This window comes from Paramisgurnus dabryanus, chromosome 15, assembly GCF_030506205.2.
Source record: "Paramisgurnus dabryanus chromosome 15, PD_genome_1.1, whole genome shotgun sequence".
Classification (NCBI taxonomy): domain Eukaryota; kingdom Metazoa; phylum Chordata; class Actinopteri; order Cypriniformes; family Cobitidae; genus Paramisgurnus; species Paramisgurnus dabryanus.
Window position 1 is genome coordinate 11,372,241 of NC_133351.1, and position 10,423 is coordinate 11,382,663.

Sequence of the window (10,423 nt, forward strand, 5' to 3'; positions counted from 1 at the left end):
ATCATAATTCACAACAAGTCTCTGATATAATCTGAACAATGTCTCGCAGGTCTAAAGGCTTGTTTCTGCAGTTTACTTGGGGGTAGAGCCAAGAATTCTGGACATTTCCACATACCTGTCATAAACACGGGCTGTAAACTGGACAGTCCATTTGAGAATGTCCTGGGGCCTCTTGTGTGTCTTTTATACACCCCCACCAGCTGCAGTCATTCCTGTCATTGCTGCATGTCACTTAACACCTCTCGAACTCCAGCCGTCCACCTGGGCCCGCAGCAGCGCTTGGCAGAAACTTTGATTTCTCTGCCCTTCTTTCAAACAGTATCTCTGACTTGGTGAAAGTTCTGAGGCCTTGATAAACCTGCGTTTCACTGAATTTAGATGGTGTTCGCCTGAGATCTTTCATGTTAGACCATTTCAGACCATCTCAAAGCTTAGAAAATTAGAAGTTGTTTTGTTGTCAAAGGTTGACCGGTTTGTCGCTTGCATTACGGGCGCATTACGGGAATCTCATTAAAATGCTCCCAGACTCTAGACCGTCTTTGTGAACACACGGCCTATCAAGCAAACATCACAGAGACGCTCACTTCATCCATCCTGTTTCAGAAGCTGAGGCTTAATCCAGGAAGCAAAACCCCCACTGAGGTCACGTAACATTAGCCAGACAATGACCTGTTATACGGGGAAAAGAACTAGAAACATTAATCCAGGGTGAAAGCTATTTTGTGTTTTTATGTTTGTTTCTTTGTTTACTTAAAGCCACAATATGTATGTTTTGTAATTAAATATCCAAAAACCACTTGCACAGTGTGATTTATTTAATGCAATTGTGTAATTACATTATCACAAAGTTCCCAAGGATTTGTAAATCCAGAGAAATTCTTGTTTTAAATTCTTGTCCCCCTTGTAATTGTTATCTTTTTAGTGACTTTATATCTGTGATATCCTCAGTTTCAGGTTAAAGAAACTATAGCAACAGGAGTGAACAAACGCAGAATTGGCGTTTTGTACCTTGCAGCTAATTCATTATGAAGGCATAATTTAATGTGATCAAACATACAGGTATTTATTTTTTTCAATTCATTACCTAATGATTGGCGAATTCTCTGGATGGTGAAAACAATGATCTCCCATCGTTCTGCTCTCTCTCATAATGTCATTAAAGTGATACTGCAGCCAAATGTGAAAATTATCCCATGATTTACTAACCCTCAAGCAATCGGAGATACACATGTCCATAATTTTTCAGACAAACACATTTGTTCTACGCGTCGAGAGATCCTATGTGCATCACGTGTTTTGTCAAAAAAGTGCCTGCTGCAGAAGCGTCTAAAGGGTTTATGATAAAAGAGACGCTCGCGTTTTCCAGATACTCGCATAATCTCATGCGTAATCAGAGTTTAATGTTAAGGGAGTGTCTTGCGTGTATTTTGTGAACGTGAGCGTCTCGTTTATCATAAATGGTTTTGACGCGTCTGCAGCAGGCACTTATTTTGACAAAACACGTGATGCACATGGTTCACATGACGCAACAAACACATATTTTGAAAACACAAGCAACACACGACACTCCGAACACTTATTTTGAATTAGTGTCCCTCGGATGAGCAGTCACGGGCCGCCACTGCAAGAGAGATATAGCATAGTGAGCATTGGTTTCCATGGGTACTTGTGATGCGCGGGTCAAAGTTTTTTCGAACCTGCGAGGCTGCATTTATGAAATTTTTGGCCTGCCCCTACCCGCACCACTGAATCTATTTTTACAACCCATCCTGCGACCATTAAAATAGACATACTAGGCATTTGTAATGTAAATGAAAAGTGGCTCAAATAAATTCAGCCTAAAAGTGCTTGGAAACTGCCATTAGATTACATCGCCATGTAAACTGGCAACAACATACGCTTATGAACCATAGAAACCAGCATGGTCATATTAATAACAAGATAGGATAATTATAAACATTTTTAACATTTACAACAAAGCACCGTTTGTATTATCTATTCACAAATTCCCAACCTTAATTTGTCCCGCACCTCGTCTTTTTTATCTCGTCTTTTATTTCTCCGTTTGTTTTGTTGTTGTGGCTGGCAGTGCGAGCTGCTTGGCGTTTTGTGTGGTGAGGCCAAAGGTTTCTGAAGATCGTTTTTGAAGCCAATGGTAGGTGGAGCCTGACGTTGTCATCTTGACTGCGCTTCACTGCGCATCATTCGTGTCACATCAGAACAATTTTTGTACCAGCTTTTAAACATGTTTTTTTGCTCTAAAGATGGCCATTTTAACATGGGGTCTACACTGAAAAAAAAAATCCTTTCAATTTACGTAATTTTAATGTGTACATCGGTCCCACATAATCCGATTGTGTTAAACCAACATAATTTTCCTCATTTAATTTTTATGTGTCAGACCAAAACATTTTAATTGTTTCAAGTAGTCTAATATAAATATGTTGACTCAAAGTGCTATTTCTCTTTACTATAACACATTTATTTTGTAATGTTTAAGTAATTTTATTATGTAAGGGGACTAGATTTTCATCTGTAATTCCAACATGCTTTTTTAATGCTTATATTATGGGATTATGTAACTCTAAAGCAATTTCATTATGTTTCTGGCACCAGAATAATCATCCATAATTATCCAAATGTTATTTATTTCTTTTTTTAATACAAAATACATTTGCATTGGCATAAAAAGCAAAGTGTTTTAAACAAAAGTTTAGTGATATTGAGGCAAACCACTGCTTTCAGATCATCAATTCATTTAAATCACTACACATTAATTCAACAACAGTCAATAACTATTACAACAATCAGCACATGCAGTACATACATAAAGGGGCAATTTCCCAAACAGGTTGTAGATTAATCCATGACTAGGCCCTAGTTATATTAGGATATTTTTTACAAAAAAAGTTTACAAACAAACCTACCTTACAAAAACAACACTGGAGTACATCTTGAGACAAAACAATGGCACTGATATATGTCAAGATATGTCAGTGCAATATGTTTTCAAATTAAGGCATTGCAAAAGTCTGGGACTAGAAAAAGCCCCATCTGTAAAACTGACCCAAATGTTTAAAATAGTTACTATCACAGTAGATTTAGAAGTGCTAAAGCACAAACACTGCATTCCAAAGAGACATGCAAAACAGTAAGTACTATTATTTTTTAAATGGATTTACAAACTGGAATATATCAATCCTTCAGAAAGTCAGAGCTACAGCATTTGTATAAACTGATAATCAAAGATTCAACAAAAACAAAATACAACAACCATTTCCAAAATAAACTCTGAGCAGCAAACTGTTAATGTTTTAATAAGAAAAAAACACTTAAAACAGATAAATAAAAAGAACATAAATGAGCAGCACAGTCTTTCTGATCCTTTCACTGAAAGAAACGGTTCGTTAAAGTTACGCTCAATGCAGTTCCATTAAAATCTTTTGGATTTCTTCAAAAATAAAGCAGAGATCAGGATAGCTCAGGTTTAAGGCATACATCAGCTCAAACAACATGGCATGATGTTGCAACACCTTCATGCCTTCCAGGACTATACAAAGATCCTCTTCTTCATCACAAGAAGCATGTTGTTTGAGAGCACAAATCCCAACAGTGGTGTCTTCAAATGACCACACTGTTGCTGACTTCATCCATGCCCTGTACAAAACAGACAAATGTAGTTAAAGAAACAGAAAAAAAGTTACTGTTACAATAAAAGTGTCATTGGAAATTAGTACAATGCAAACAAATATAAATGTATACAGACCCATGTGCATTGCCACAGCATGTTACAATTGGTTACAAATATATGGGTTACAAAGCAAGGCAGCTGCACTGTCCACTGCTCCAGGTGTGTGTGCGCGTTTACTAGACTGGAATGAGTTAAATAAAGAGGCCACATTTCGAGTGTGTGCTACCATACCTGACAATCACAGCAAAAGTGAATTCTCATTTTCTCACTGTCATGTTGTTATAAACCTGTATAAATGTCTTTGTTCTGATGAACACGAAGGAAGACATTTATTTTGAGGAATGTTTGCAACCAAACTGTTCATGAGCCCCATTCACTTCCATAGTATTATATTTCCCCACTATGGAAGTGAATGGGGCTTATGATTGGTTTGGGAACAAACATTCCTCAAAATATCTTCCTTAGTGTTCATCAGAACAAAGACATTTATAAAGGTTTGTAACAACATGATAGGGAGTAAGTGATGAGAATTTTTATTTTTGGGTGAACTACCCCTTTAAATCTTCCCAGGTGGTTTAATGACCCGTGTGCCAAAAGATGTTGTAACTAAAACATACTACATTTTCTGTACTTCCAACAATGTTTACACATTTTTATGTCTATGAATCTATATTACTTACTTCTGTCATTTGATCATTCATTGTTTGAAGTCTTTTTGCTAGCTGTCCCCCTTTTTTGATAGAAGAGTTTCTTCAGGTTTTTGGATTGGAGGTCCAGGTGACACGCAGGAACATAAGACACTATAGTGATTCTTTTAAATTCAGCATTTATCTGAAAACAAATTAACCAACCATTGTATATTTGAGTACTGCGAGTCAAAGAATAATACATGTATATTAGTTACAAAAATAAGATTTAGCTCCTAACAGCAGTAAAACAGTGATAGGAATTACTTACCAATGCTTTTGAGTGTGTAGCGCATGCAAGGATGATGGACCTATAAGAGGAAAAATTCAGAGGTGAAATCAACACATAAACTCAAATGATGAAGGTCATACATACACAGAGCAATAATGAAATAAGTATTATATCTGTCATAGGACGCAATTTTGGACAAAATGAGATCTTAAAACAAGGTGCTCTTCTGAAAACGTCAGCTTTAAGGTGTGGCCACTTCAAAGCGATATTTTTTTCAGTTAATATACCAGACGTCACGCGAGGCATTTAAAAAAAGCTTTTTCTAATTGAATCAAGTGTTGCTCGTGGCGTAGTGAAGTCACGAATAACTGACGCGGGTCTGTTCATCTGATTAAGCAGACAGTTTGTTTCATACGCAATGTCATTATTAATGTAGTCAATTGATGATATCTGGTAAATTACTTACATGGATAACGTTACTCTGGACAGAATAACGTTTGGTTAGCGTTTTATTTGTCCTGAACCGTTTCCATAGAACAACTGAGTAAAAAGTGCCTCAAAAGTCAACTCAAATCTGACAGTTTTCAACTCGGATAAAACTACCAAACGTGAAATAACGTTATACAGCTGACATTTTTAAAACGCTGTTTTTCTTTATGAGCCTTACACTTACTGACTGACTGACTGTAACGTTAACTTATGGTGCGTTCCAGGCAGGTTTTTAAACCCGTGAGTTACGACTTCAAAACCACGACTCACGACCTTATGCGTTCCAGGCAGCCCGTAACTCGTGTTTTTACAACCTTCTACCGGTGAAAGTGCACTGGAACGGCAGTCAAACCCGTGACTTCCCACCCGTGAACTCGTACTAGATCGATGTACTCCCAGTTCAGAGTCGTGAGGCGTGGTTTTGAACTCGTGAGTTACGGGTTACGGGTTGCCTGGAACGCAGCATTACTCCACCAACATCCTCCAAACTCATTTTTACAACAAGTCATTGCAATGGCTACATATTGTAAAAAAACTGTCTATCTAGTGAAGATGTATCACGTATAAAGTGAACATAAATAAATAATAGAACTTACTTTAATAACGTGGTGTCCGTCTGAGAGAGTTCTTCTGACTGACTGCTGCTGAGTCTTCATTTTGGCGCCCAAAACAAACAATGTTTATTCTTCCTTTATGGCGATTGACGTCCTTTTTATTGAGCGTTACTGCCACCTTCTGTTTAGGAGGTGCCATTTTGTGTGCAAACTCAATTTTATTGCTTTAAGTATTCAATTCAATCAATTTTAATCAATGTGAGAATAATGTGTTCATTTTACATTCAAACAAAACATTTTCATCATAATCAATTAAATTATGTTTACACAAGGAATATAAATATTTTGTGTTGCATATACATGTTTATTTTATTTAAATTCAAAGACCCACCAAGTCCATTTTTTTCAGTGTATGGGATTGACTCCTTTTTGGAGCCAGCCTCTAGCGGCCAGTTGCAGTTTAATTACTTCCATATAGGCTTCATCAGAGAGATCGGAAGGTTGACCCTCGGTTACATTGCGCAAGTTACGTTCCGGAAGTGCCTTATCTAAGAACCTAATAAAATATGAAAATATATTCCCAAATATTTAATATAAGCTATAGGGAATTGAACGCAACATGCATGTTTTTTTATGTTTTGTTATTAATGAACAGCCCCGTAAAAACCGTGACAATTTCTTTACCCGCCCCACTGGACCCGGGGGTTATGAGATGACCTGCGCATCACTAATAGGTACATTGCACAGTGACTCTCGTGAATCACGTTAGTCCAAGATAGCATCGATACCGTAAGCTAAGTATTATAGTTTATAAAGTTTGAAATATGAATATTTTCATACAAAATCACATTGATTACTCGCAAAAGAAATGAATTAACCCCTTGGTGCCATGTGGATTACCTCTGTGAAGCATGAAAGCACTTTATGGGGTTTAAAGTCAGAAGTTGCTCCCTGATCCCTGTTTTTACCGTTATAAAGCGTGGAAAAGCAAGGAAATGTATTAAAAATAACTCCAAATGTGTTCAGCTGAAAGATGACGGACATGTGTATTTTGAATTGCTTGAGGGTGAGTAAATCATGGGGTAATTTTGATATTTGGCTGGATTATCCTTTCAAGCTTTGCCTTTGTTATTTTGTCATTGTGTAATAGCGACCTCTAGTGATGTAAATCTACATATTGTGGCTTTAAGGTTTTATTTATTTATTGAGCTTTGATGATAAATCAGATTTAATGGGAAGAACTTTTTCCAGATTAAGATTAAATAAAACACAGAGCGTCCCATCCGAACATGCAAGCACAGATCTGCAGAACTAGACGTCAAATAAGCATGGCCGCAGTTATCTTTATTATATACACGTCAATTGCAATCTACAAGATTGTATTGCATAATTTTTATTTTTAACAATCAAAATAAATTGAATTCTATTCCACTGTATCTTTCACAATTCTGATAGCCCCAGTGCATACTGCCTTATAAATGCAAGCGGACATGCCTAAGGAGAGAATGACAAGTAATATCTTTGTAAGATGTTTAGGAAAGTTGAGGACAAAATAAAGAAACAGTAAGAGCTCGTTGTCAGCTGGGAGAGCCTCCATCCTCTGGCTGGCACATGTTTAAACACATTTCTACAAACATGCACATCTGTGTTCATCTCTATCTTAAGCTCTTAATGAGTTGTTAGGATGACTTGTAAGCATTTCTTGATGTCTAAAGGGATCCTCGCCATCCATCAGTTATTGTCTTCAATAGTTGAAAGCTCTTCTCTTCTGTCCTAGTGTTTACATTTCTTCTGTGATCTCACTTACTGTCCGTATGAAGTGAAAGATATCGGTGCTGTGGGGGGTGAACGTGTTGAAATGTAATGCAATTTATGTTGTCAAATTACTTATTACTTCATGAATATCTTTTTAAATAATTCATAACCTTTCCATTTCATTTATATACTCGCCTACAGTTTAAAGGTTATGTTGAGAAGATGTTTAGAAACTGAAAACAATGCAAAGTTTGTTACGGCATTTTGATTGCAAGATGATGAATCATGCACATTTCTTTATTATGAACAAAAAAAAAGTATTTTGCAAAGTATTTACCATTCTGAAAGAGAAATAGGCAGTTGACTGTGCAGAAAAGGAAAGTTCAAGTAACTTGCGTGTTACTTTTCCATTAAAATAAATATTGTAGCATATTTTACTTAAACCCTTTTTAATGAAACACATTACTTTTAAACGCCCAAAACCAGTCATTAGCCTTTTCTTACTTGTGTATTGCATTACCAAGTATTGACGCAAGTAATAAACCCTTATTTGTCGAATGGAGTTTTGGAGATCTGCCAGTGGTTAGTTGTTGACATTGTTGTATATCTTCCTTCACCTGTTATCTATTAGTTGATAGTAAGAAAAACGCTGTGGAATTTTGTCAGATGGTTACAGCCTTTGCCGTAGCTTGTGTTTTTGCCATAGGTGAACTGATTATGCATAGCTTTGTCTTTGATCTTTCACTCTGATGTTTTCTCAGGAACAATAGACAATAGGTTAAAAAGTGATAGCTTTTTCAGATGAGATACCCATAAATAGAAATCATCCAAATATTTGAAATCCTGATGATGTGTTGCAATAAATTTGTATTTCTTCTTTAGCCTACTTAAACATGCATTTAAAAAAGTATCTTTTATCTATTGTCAACTTTTCCTAAAGACTTTCCTGCCTCCTATCCATATGATATTTATTTACTTAGACTACTAAGAGATATTGAAGCGGTTGGACGGTGCTTATGTTGTTTTCTAGGAAGTCTGACACAGGAATGCCTGCAGCAAAATACTAACAATTTTAAGCATGTCAGACTATACAGGCAGTGTTTGCTGATTCTTTACAAAATCACTGTCATTCAGTCATTGTTTAGCCGGTTTGACTTAATAATGAAGGATTGTTTTGGAAACGTTTGTTATTTGGTATATGCCACACTGGTAAATGAAAAAAGTTGTCTTCTTGTTAAAGTACTGTATGTACTTAGTTGTTATTCTTTTTATTGATTGTTGTTATTTATAAATTAATACCTATACACTTGTTCAATAATGTGTGGTTGCCTTCTAAAAATAGACTTTCTTGTTTAATATAGCTGAACCAAACTAGTCATTTGATATCTTCCCAAATTTACCTTGTCATTTTTAAATCTGATGTAGTCTGTGTTAAGCATGGGATGTAGTTTGTCATTTCCATTGCCATGCCCTAATGCAATGTCTGTCAGTCTTAAATGCTCTCCCTGTTGGCAAATAATTTAAGCACTTCTCCTTTAAGAGGAGTTTGGTTGCCTCAGGTAAGCCGGGGCTCAGTCTACTTTGTTTTGGTTAGACATGTGGGTGACACACTTACATGCGAGTCACGCCCTGCTTTAGGCGGTGTAGGTGTTAAGCCGAGAAACATGATTATGAGGTGCCAGAAGAGAGGAGGTGTAAGGCATCAGGACTGTGATGCAAGTGTATTGCAATCATGAATGTTTACCTGTTTAATTTCAAGTTTTCCATTAGATAGTGCTGTGAGAGCTATAAAAACTCACATGATATTTAGCCATGGCTTTAACTCTAAATCTGAATAAAGCAAAACAATCTTTTGCAGCGATTTTTGTGTGAGTATATCAGTGAACACCCCTGACCACTCGGTAAGTTTCATGTCTTTGTAAACGAAAGTTGAATGCATTTTAGAAAGGATTGTTCCAGTGCACCTATAAACCCATTGTAAAGGTGGAAGGTGAAACACAAACACCTGAGAATTCTCGGGGCAGCCTCATATGTTGAAATTTCAGTCAAAACCATTCTATTTCACCATAAACAATCTGAAAACAGGGCTTTAAGTGTAAAATACCGAACTTGTCCTTTAAAGCGTAACTAAACCCCTGGTCAGAGCCTGACTCCACCCACTGCCAATATTTGAAAAATGCAAGAAAAGTGGGCAGATCCCAACGAAGATAGAGGGGACGAACTAAGTTCGTACCAAGTGTGTGGTGAGATCGTAATAAGGGCGTGGTGAGCTTGAACCTGCTTACGTCACGAGTATTTTTTTGGACCCAACATCCAATAGGAAAATTCAAATGCAGTAGCCACCGTTCAACCTGAAGAGGGCAGCACTCAGACGTTTTTACACCATATATTGCAGTATTGAAACACTTTATATCCAAATGTCAAAAAACTTACTAAAATCAATGAACAGCACTAATAAAGCATCATTCTTACAGATCATTAACTAAAAAAAGTTGGTTTAGGGTTTAGTTACTCTTTAAACATGTTTACTATTTACAATCAGAAATCCTGATGTGTGGGGGGAATCCCGAGGACAAACGTGTGCACGCTCTTGAGATTATCACGTGAAACTAAACAATATCCAATCAGAAAGCTAGATGATGGAAAACAGAAGCAGTCATGGCGCAACACAAAGTGAAGTTATTGTGGACAGCAGAGATGTTCCCGCTGTCTTCACGACTTCACCCAAACCCTTGTCTTTTTTTCCTTGAATTTTCTATGAAAATCATTCCAACACTATCATTGAGATTTCTTCCTGCATATCGTCCACCATGCTTATTTTGAAGTCTCAGATTTCCTGTTTTCACAGTCGAGACTGCTACACTGTCAGAAATAAAGGTACAAAACTGTACCTTTTCTGTCACTGGGGCTGTACCCTAAGTTTCCGTTTGGTTCCTTTACAGGAATACAAAACAGAATACAATTTTGGATAGATTACCGTATCTTAAGGACCTACATTGTTTGAAAAAAGTTAAAT

General features: G+C 36.7%; 1 long non-coding RNA gene across 1 annotated transcript; it reads right to left on the reverse strand.

Annotated features, from left to right (window-relative positions):
• Nucleotides 1-2,672: 2,672 nt before the first annotated feature.
• LOC135733080 (uncharacterized) lies at nucleotides 2,673-6,033 on the reverse strand. Its single transcript, XR_010526884.2, has 4 exons — nucleotides 5,695-6,033; nucleotides 4,649-4,688; nucleotides 4,372-4,522; nucleotides 2,673-3,657 (listed from the first exon to the last, which is right to left on the reverse strand). It is a non-coding gene; the product is annotated as an uncharacterized lncRNA (long non-coding RNA).
• Nucleotides 6,034-10,423: the final 4,390 nt, after the last annotated feature.